This window comes from Pteropus alecto, unplaced genomic scaffold (genome assembly GCF_000325575.1).
Source record: "Pteropus alecto unplaced genomic scaffold, ASM32557v1 scaffold72, whole genome shotgun sequence".
NCBI classification, from domain to species: Eukaryota; Metazoa; Chordata; class Mammalia; order Chiroptera; family Pteropodidae; genus Pteropus; species Pteropus alecto.
In genome coordinates this window covers 17,989,440-18,000,457 of record NW_006436811.1, presented here as the reverse complement: position 1 = coordinate 18,000,457, position 11,018 = coordinate 17,989,440, and positions in this window count along the sequence as shown.

Below are 11,018 nucleotides of genomic sequence, written 5' to 3'. Positions count from 1 at the left end.
AGTAGTACGATTATTATTTCCAAAGGGAAACACTGTTGTTTATATGTACATAAATATATAGTATGTAAACATATATTTTATATAACAATACACATACTTATGTGTGTATATAATAATTACATATATAAAATTAGTGATTTCCGATAACTCTTGGTATCTATGTAATATTAGTATGCATATTTATCTACCATTTGAAGTCATAATTATAGTAAAATTTTTATTTTCACATTTTCTAACAGCCTTGAAATTGGCTTCAGATTTAACAGTTTTGAAGAAAATGATAAAACAAGACCTTCATAAATATAATTACCATGATTTATATTATAATATCAAACTAATCATTAGTCACAATCAAACTTAATTTTAATCACAAATTAGTTCACAGTATTATATATTTCATCCACAAAATTATGCATCATAATGACATCTCCAACTTCTCTTTCACATAATAATGCCTCTAGGCAAGAGTAGGCACTTCACCCAGACAATATTTGTGAACACTTCCAGGAAAAAAATATATTAGGAAATGAAATGTGTTATGCTTCACTGAAGAATTCTTACAAATAGGATCATTTTAAGTCATTCCAATTATAGCAAAGGTGACAATTGAGGAATTTGTTATGCACAAAGTGCCTTAATACACAAGAGAATATTTTGCCAATGGCCTAAGTACTGAACTGTTTTTTAAGTTGAAGTAATTGTTCTGTATTGTGATTTTATGACATGTTATTATTATCATTTGAATATATACTATGTAACATCATTTTTCTTATTATGCATCCTTCAAAATATTACATATATATACTTCAGAAAAGGAACAATTAGAGCAATATCATATTATGTATATGCTATTCTTGACAACAGATCAATCTATAGTTTGTTTAGAAAGGCATTATGCTAAAAGAGAACTCCAGATCAAACTGTCAATGTTACTATTTATCAATGTTTACATTTATCCTCCTAATGTCCATCTTTTATCATTTCAATCTGAAGCATCTGTCAGTTTAGGAAAATTATTTTTCTCATCTCTCAGCTTCAGATGGAAATTCCACTTCTTTTCCAATCTGCTCTGATTCTTCCCTGGTTTTCTGCATGGTATTTTTTTTTTTTTTTTTTTGCCCTATGGACCACTGGTCATTTTAAAACTCTTTCGGATCAAAAGCCACTTTTTAAACTTAAAGAAAATAATTTCTTTCCTATCTTCTCAACAAAATAAAATTGAAAATCACATGACTGATATTTGAACAATCAATATTTATTATATATTAGTAAAGATTCATTAAGGGGACAGAACACTCCAGTTATTTGAGCAGGGAAAATTTTAACATAAAACTATTAATTAGTAACAAGAGATAAACTAATAGTGTAGGTAAAGAGAAAACTAAAGAATAAAAGAGGAGCAGATGTAATGGATAGCCAGTTAGTAGAGGTTTTCCATCTCCCAAACCTAAAAACTGAGGCTTATATCTTATTCAAGAGAGTGAACCTATGGCCCATGAATGGCAGAGCAATTTGCTGTGGTGTTGCAGGCTGGGGCTAGGAGGAAGGAAATATCCTGGTGGGATAACAGTGAAACTCTGTAGGAAGCTGTCATGGGGATGCCAGCAAACTTGGGAAGAAGCCTCTCGCTAGGGTATAGAAAAAAATCACTGAGAAGCTCACCCTACTAGCTGTTAGGGAAATTAGCTGGAAAGTGTTCTCCAGTGGGTTGCCTGCAGACAATGACAGGGAGTCTGGCCACTAGCAAGAAAACCTCCTGTCGTCAGCCACATTCTACAGTAAGAGTGTAAAATCTTCAAAGCCGGGAAAAAAAGATGCTCCTTCTTTCAGTGATCACTCTACCCTCTTTACTGACAGTCTAATAATTTCCCAGCTATCAAAGGAGAAATTTTTATCAGAGAGAGCTCCAATGTCACAAAAAAGGGGGCGGGGGAGATACATATGGGTGAATTTGGAATAGGCAGGCAATCAATTGATAGTTGAAACAGGCTATGCTTTTGGCTACTCAGCTTCCATACAGACACTTATATACCCTTATTTACTATATAGCTACATAGAGCAGGAGTTTTTATGTTTGTTTTCTACTGTTGGCAGTTGAAAATCAGACATGTATGTACTGCAAAAGTAAAGCATGTAAACCCTTAAATCACTGCATGCATATCTAATTGTAAAATTTATACCCTCAATTTTGTGCAAACTTCAAAATACTTCTGTATGATTTGAGATCTAGTTTGTTAATTTATTTGACCATTAAGCAAGAGTACATTGACTTTCTACTGTATGTCTAACACTATGTAAGTTTCTGAAAACTTAGCAGTGAACAATGCAGATATGATCAGTGTCCTCATGGAACAATATAAAGTACTTGCTAGAGCTGATATTATTTTTAAAACTATTATCTGAGAGTACAGTTTTATCTAAAATAAAATAATATATGTAATATGTGTAAAATGTAAAACACCAAAAATATTCTGATTAAAATATTTCTTACTATTTAATGATGTTTTTTAATGAAAATACAGTATCCATTAGTTGGATACTATGTATTATTCTTTTTTACCTTATAGAATGAATTCCTTATGATATATAATGTAATTTAAAAATCTAATCTTATTAGTGTTATGTATCTTTACTTTTTCTATGTAGAGCATCTATCCTTAGGCAACCTGATAAGTTCATATCAATGCTAGATATTCTTTGTAGTCTATGAGTCCAAAAGAACTCTGAATTATAAAATAAGCATTGGTCACTAAGCTCAGATAAAAGTCATCACTGATAGTAAGTAATTGAAAAGCATACCAATAAATTTAAACTAAAAAAGAGAGGACAGAAGGTAAATTAAAAGAAAATGAATAATGTTACTTGCAAGATAACTCCCAGGAGCAATAATGTTATAACATTATTATTGGGAGACAAATTACATAGGGATTGTCAGAGATTAACTCAATAAATAAAATAAGATAAAATATTAAACCTAAAATTTTTAGGCAGAATATTAAAAGGTGAATATTAGAAAAGTGAGTACTTTGTTCAGCTGACTTACAACTGAATCTCAGTCAACAATAATAGTGTTCTATTTGATGCCAAGTAGACATAATTGATTGATTCATTCATTCACCAAATGATATTAACTGAGCACCTATTATGTCAGGTACATTTCCAGATGCTTAGGAACTAGCAGTAAATTAAACAAAGAAATTATTAGACTTCTTTCTCTAATGATGTGGAAGACAGAAGTAAGCAAATGGTGGCTAATAAATGATTAAGTAGTGAGAGATGACATGAGAATGAGTATTGATAGCAAGCTATTTCAGATAACATAGTCAGTGAAGAACTCTCTGAGGACATAATTATTTGGCAAAGTCCTAAAATAAAGACAGCAAATCTAAAAAAGATCTAGAGAAGAATTTCCCCAGGAGAAGAAAGAAGAGATGCCAAGACTGAGGTAGGACCATTATGACATGTTCCAGAAGCAATAGAAATGACAGTCCAGTTTGAGCAGAGTGAACAAGGAAAAGACAGGTAAAGAATTAGGTTGGAGAGACAATAAAGGATCAGAATACGAAAAGCCTTGTAGGCCATAGTTGAAACTTCAGTTTTTATATAAAGTATTGTTTGGGTGTTGAGATATAATCTGACTGATGTTATGAAAGTATCACTTAGAGGACATTGTAGAGAATTAGCTTTAGGAAAGTAGGCATAGAACCAGAGAATGAACAGTGAAAATTTCTTTGTATTTTTAAAAGCCATTGCAGTGATCTAGAAGAGAGATGCTAGTATCTTGGATTAGCATATCCATGGCAGTGGTAAGAAACACTTATTGCTTTGACCTGACAGGAATTGCTAGCATTTTGCATTATGTAAAAAAAGAGAAGATTCAAGAATTACTCCAAAAAATTTTATGGAGCAACTAAGTTGAATGAGTTGCCAATTAAAAATAGGTAAAGCACAGGAAGAAGCAAGCTTGGGGAGCAATGGAAATCAAAGAATCTCTTTTGGACATTGTATTAGTTGTTATTGTTGTGTAACAAATTACGATAAACTCAGTGACTTTGTATTAGCCAGGATTCTGCAAAGAAATGGAACCAGTAAGATATGTATACATGTTTAAAAATATAGTATATATTAATCATAATTATTAATTATAAATAATTAATTTGTAAATTATAATAGATAGATAGATGTACATATAGATTTATTATGAAGAATTGGCTCATGCAATTATAGAGGCTAAGAAGTCCCACTATCAGACATCCAGAGGCAGAAGACCTAGAAAAGCCTATGGTGTCATTCTAGTCCAAGTAAGAAGGCTTGAGAACCAGGAGAGCTGATGGTGTAAATCCCAGTTCAAAGGGAAAGGAAAGATCTGTGTCCATACTCCACTGGCAGGCAGGTAGGAAGAGAAATGGGACACATTCCTTTTTCCCTCAGGTTTTGTTTTATTCAGGTCTTCAAATTATTGGATGATGCCCATCCACATTGTGGAAGGAAAGCCACTAAATCCACCAATTTGAATGTTTATCTCATTCAGAAAACCTCCACAGACATACCTAGAAATAATGTTTATCTGGGCATCCCTTGGTGCAGTCAAGTTGACACAAAATTAGCCATCACAGGCTTATGACAATGTACATTTATTATGTCAAAGATTCTGTGCGACAGAAAGTTTAGCTTCTGGGTCTTTCACAAAGCTGCAATTGCTCTGCTGGTCAGGATGGAGTTTTATTAATATTCAACTGGGGAAGAGTCTGCTTTCAATTTCAGTTATTTGTCGGCTGTGAGACTGAGGACCTCAGCTCTCTGCCATCTTTTAGCCAGATTCCATCTTCATTTTCTTGCCATGTTTGTTTCTTGTAAGGGAAAATGGCAAAAACTAGAGTCAGCTAGCAAGAAGGAAGTTATAATATTGTGATACAATCACTGCCCATGCTCAGGTCTGAAATAGAGTCCCATATTTTTAGTTTTTGATACAGTGGCCTCCCACTCCTGGTATCAAAATATGTATTAACTATATCTATTGCTGCATCACAAAATACCATGAACTTATAAATATAAAAAAAACACATTTTTATCACATATTTTGATGGGTCAGGAATTGGGACATAGATCTTAATTCCCAGATCTCTCATCAAGCTGCAATCAAGGTGTTAGCCAGGGTTTGGGTCTCCTGTGAGGTTTGAATGGGGAAGGGTCTGCATTCAAGATCATGTGATTGTTGGCAGGATCAGTTCTTTGGGGGATGTCAACTGAGTGCCCCAGGCCTTTGCTTGCTGATACCTATGCTCAGTTTCTTGCCTTAAGGGCTTCTCCGCCTGGTTAACTGCTTTATCAAAGGGGAGGAGAGAGAGATATGATAAAGATTAATTTGCTAGCAAGACAGAAGTCACAATCTTTGTAACAAAAGTGACATTCCATCACCTTATCGTATTTTATTTGTTAGAGGAAAATCACAGATACTGACACATTCAAAGGGAAGATATTTCAGAAAGAAATAGGGATTATTCGGGGGGGGGCAATCTTAGGCTCCCTTTGCCATATGTATATATTAATTCTGACATGTCTAAAGATTTCTGAGTGGCTTGATTGAATAGTCAATCAAATATATGACTCTAGAATTCAAGTAATATTTCAAGGGTGGAGATACAAACTTTAGAGTTGTAAGTAGATGGTATTTACACTATAGTCATATTGACTGTGAGAGATGCCAGGAAAATTGAGCACATAGAAAAGGACACAGAGATGAACCAGAGCCACCACAATAGCGGTCTAAAAGAATTACAGATTAAGAAAAAAAAAATATATATATATTTAATATGTATATTTAATATATATATATATTAAAAAGGAGTATCCAGTGAGCTAGAAGGAGAAATAGAAAGACTATGACCTGAAAATTAAATGCAATAATTATTTATTAAAAAAAAAAGAAAAAAGAGCAACTGCGTCAAATTCTGCTGAGAGAACAAGTAATATAAGGAATAAATATTGTGTTTTTCACATTTCTAAAGACATGGAGATGACTGGCAATATGAGTTGGTGGGCATAAAAACTTATTATGGAATAGATTCAAGAGACAAAAGGGTGCTGAGGAAGTAAAAATCGCAAGCATAAGCATATGTTAAGGAGCTTTTTCCATAAAATGAGCTTAGAAATCTGATAGTCGGGGAGAGATGTGAGAACCAAAATAGGCTTATTTTAAGGTATCACTGCATGAATGTGTAATAGAATATCAATTAGTACTTTATCCTTTTCTTTTGGCTGATATGCAGAAGTTGAAAACAATACATATTAATAATCACATATTCTAAAGAAAAGAGACTCTACCTCTACTTATCTCTTTTAATGGTTTACTTGATTAAGTCAGGCACATTCAGGAAATTCTCTTTTTTTATTGACTCAAAGTCACCTTATTAGAGATCATAATTATATCTGCCTCTTTTGTTATATAACATAATAATCATGGGAGTGCTATCCCACAATTTTTACAGGCCCTGCTTCCATTTGTAGGCAGGGAATTATACAAGAGTGTGGGGCATTGGATTCATTTTAGAATCCTGCAAACCATGGGAACTAGAGTTGAGTTTAAAAGAAATATGTTTTTTCTAGATTTACTCTGATGAAGTGAAAAAATATGTGTGGTAATGGGATATAAAGGAGAGAATCATTCTAATGATGATTATTCCCCAGGAAACATTCACGTAAAAGATAATTATTTGATTATTTACATTGAATGATTATTTACATTGGAAAAAAAAAAGAAGAAGAACATGAGGTGATGTTGGATGGAGAAAAAAATACTTTTAATGAATTGACATTTTTGGTGAAGTCAAATCAGTTCTCAAATGTAGTACTAGAGAAAATGAGCTCAAAGGTTAAGATGCTTTGGGTTACAGAGTGTGGTGTTGAAGGAGTTCAGACTTTGCAATAATTAATAATGAAGTCGATCGAGGTTTCATCCATGAGAGTGAGAAATGAAGAGATCAGGATGGATTTACACCAATGTGGAGATGACTAAGAATGATGTTAGTCAGGAGTATTAATATAGAGAAAGACAGCCGTATGCTTAATTTTTTGAAGAATGAGGGGGTATGCCTAGCAAAACAGTGGATAATTACAAAAAGGGGAGTAATGGTATTTGAAGTATTCTGTTGCCTTTGTTTGGGGAGTTGATTAATTTGTTGGTAGGGATTTATTTGTTTAAATGAAGAGGACAAAATCAGCTGGAGACATTAATGAGGAACAAGTAGAATACCTAATTCATCTTAGAGTTTAATTTTACTTTGAAGAAAGAAACACACACACACACACACACACACACACACACACACACAGACTGGGTTTCTACCTATTCTTGTTGACGAAGTTCATACCCTACAAAAAAATTCCACTGATTATACCTCTTAATATCTGAGACTTTTTTCACACTACTTTACAAAATTTAATACTATATATTTCATGCAGTATCTGCCTCATGTCTTCTTTTACTGATGTTGCAAAAGGTTGTTAATATTGGTTATTTTTTCATGCATTCCTTCCTTCAAGTGCTAAGGTTAAGAAGGTAAATGACATAATATTTCCATCTTCTAGGCTTTCACAGCCAAATTTTAAAAAACTGAAAAAATACTACCATGACAAGGGTTCAGAATAAACTAAGTGCTACAGAAATATCACCTAAAAAGTAATTAATTTTGGCTGAGGTAATGGTGGGTAAGGGAAATTCATGATCTTGGCTTTGTTAGGTGAATAAGTGAAAGGAAAAAAAAAAACATATTATAGATACAAGGACCTGCCATAGCTAAAGGACAGGTCGAGGAGTGCATTGTACCCCTTAGGAATTAAATGTTCCTGTATGGAATGGCTGTAAAACTTGTAGTAAGGCATTAAAGAAAGAGATCCAAAAGGTGTTATGTTTTAGCAATTATGCCAAGAGGTCTCAATGTTACCATGAAAGTAAACTCTGAGGTAAGAATTGCCCTGACTCCTTCTTTAACAGCCTCGCCTGGAGGAATATCCTCTTAGTCAAGCCAATAAAAATTAATAAAATGCTTTATTTATCTTTTCTCCCTCAAATTCTCAGAACAGTCTCTCTTCATGCCCTGGATAAAATGGTTTACATTTGCCCTCACAGGAATATCAACTACTATTTACTTATATTGGAGCATTTAAACAACGATTTTACTGCAAAACACAAGTGTAAATACGTGCAACCGTGTGTGCGTGTGTGTGTGCGCATGTGTGTGTGTGACTGCCTGCCTAACATGAATTATTTGTTTAGTTATATTCTACTTCATCTTCAAACACGACTGAGTGCAGAAGATACCATCATGAATTTCAATATAAAAGCTACCAGAAATAATTTATTTTACTTTCAGAAAATAAGATTGTCCATCAATCTAGCAAGGCTTTCCAAGATAATCCTCTTGTTGCTTACAAATATCAAGAAAATATCATATAACAAAAAGTTTCATGTATGTTCTTTTCAAAATTTGCAGAGGAGAGAAAATGCCACGTATAGTTGTTGAAAATATTAATGCAAGTTTTTCTTTACTAAATGCTCATGATTCTCATTTTAACTTAGTAGTTTACTGATATTTCTAAAGCAAAATCTCTGTGTCTTAATTTTATAAAGTATTTTATCTGCCTGTATTATAATTCCTTTTATTAATAATAAAGTGGAAATCACCTGGCATGGTTATTATATTTTTGAAAAGGCTATTGAAAAATTTGTTTTGAAAAACCTGATATTTTCAAAAGAAAAGTAATCACTATTACCATAAGTCACAAATAACTGAACTAATAACAATAATAAAAGTAACAAGAATAACAGAAGCTGGGTTAAAAAATATATACATGATTTCAAGTATTTAGTCATCAGTGTGAATGACAGTCACTTTCAAAATCAATCTAGAGAAAATTCAAAATGGTAAGTTGAAAAGACTCACTATATCAACCTTCTACCTTAAATGAGGTACCATTGTAAAATACTAGCTCTAAATCAAAAGACATTCTAAATTGTCTTCATTTCCAAACTATGGGTTAAATAAAACTATCCTGATTATCTTACTAGTACTTTATAATGATTTTATTACATTTTGAGGTTTTATATGTAAACTTAATGAAAAACATAGAAAAAAATGTGCAATGACAGCTTTAAGGTAATAGAAGAAAATTCTATTTCTCAGATACTTTTTTTCTAATCCTATAATAAAAATAATGAATGAGAAGAAAAAAATCATTTAGTGTCTACCACATCTTCTGTATTTTAGCATTATCTCTACCCTTTCAAAAGTTAAACTTTGTGTAGTACTGGAGTGATTTTTACCCTCCATATAATATCTATAACTTAAATGAATTTTAAAAATTACAGAATCTTTTCATATAGATATACAATGAATATCATTATTTTGCACATTTTCAAATTTTTATGTTACAGTGTATTAGTTATCTGTTGCTACATACCAAATTATCCTAAAATTCAGCAGCTTAAAGCTGGAAACAATTATTATCTCACAAAATTTCTGAAGAATGCAGAATCCAGGAATAGCTTTGCTGTGCGTCTCTAACTCGGGATCCCTCATAAAGTTTCAGTCTAGTTGTTGACTAGGGCTACAATCATGTTAAAGCTTTGCATTCAAGCTCACTTTATTGGTTATTGACCACTTTCTCTACTCTACTTCACCTTTTTCACCATAATATTCACCCAGTATAATTTTTACTGTATAATCAGAATAATGAATGTTTGGTATAAAGCCATTGGTAGAAATCCTGGAAAAGGACAATGAGATTTATGGCTAAATGCCTCATGTGATATACACATGAATACTCATTATAATAAAATATGTGGAAAATAGTATGGAGGTTCCTCAGAAGACTAAGAATTGATCTACCATATGATCCAACAATCTCTCTACTGGGTTTTTACCCCAAAGACTTGAAAGCCCATATCTGAAAAGATATTTGCACACCGATATTCATAGCAGCATTATTCACAGTGGCCAGGACATGGAAGCAACCGCAATGTCCTACGATAAATACTGTCATTTGTGACAATGTGGTTGTACTTTGAAATAATCACGCTAAGCGAAATAAGCCAGACAGAAAAAGTTGAAAATCACATGATATCACTTATATGTGGGCTATAAACCTAAAAACAACAAATGAACAGGACAAACAAGCAGAGACTCATGGACATGGACTATAGACTAGTGGTTACCAGAGGGTAAGGGATGGGGGAGGAGGCGGGAGGTAGGAAGGGTAAAGGGGGTCAAATACAGGGGAGTACGGGAAGGGTGAAGTGGGTAAAAGGGATCAAATATTTGGTAGCTGAAGGAAACTGGACTTTGGGTGGTAAACACACAGTAGAATATACAGATGTCAAAGTATAATGTACACCTGAAAGTTATATAATTGTTTGGCAAGAAAGAAACAACTTTGACATTCATGTTGATGCCGTGACTGAAGAAATGAAAGTCATGGATAGTCAAATGTATGAAAGCAAAGGATGGATCAGAACCTGTCAGACCAAGTTTCAACTTATTTCTGATTTTATTTAATACTGAAGAGAAGTTATTTATCCATGAAATTATCTGTCGAGAACATTCATGAAGATAGAATCTCTGAGAATAAGGACCTAGTATGTTATTTTTCCTTTTACCCTCAACTTCATTTACCTGACTTTCCTGAGCTAGAGTACTGAAACTATGGGCAGCTGAGTGCATATGAGAACTTGAAGTTCTGTGGAAATTAGGATCAGAATTGCCATGTAGCTTAATCCACTATAGGATTGCCAAGAAAAACATTAAGAAACATTTAAAAAAAAAAAACCCACTGAATTCAGCAGTGATGTGTGAAATAATTGAGGAAAAGATCAAAATCAGCCACATATAACTGTGTCAGATTTCTATTGATCCAAGAGTCCAAAAAAGACACTACTGCAGAAAGATATAAATACAAAACTAGTAACATAATAAGTTATTCTCTTATTCTGTATATAAAAAATAGAAGTTTCTGAGTAGAAT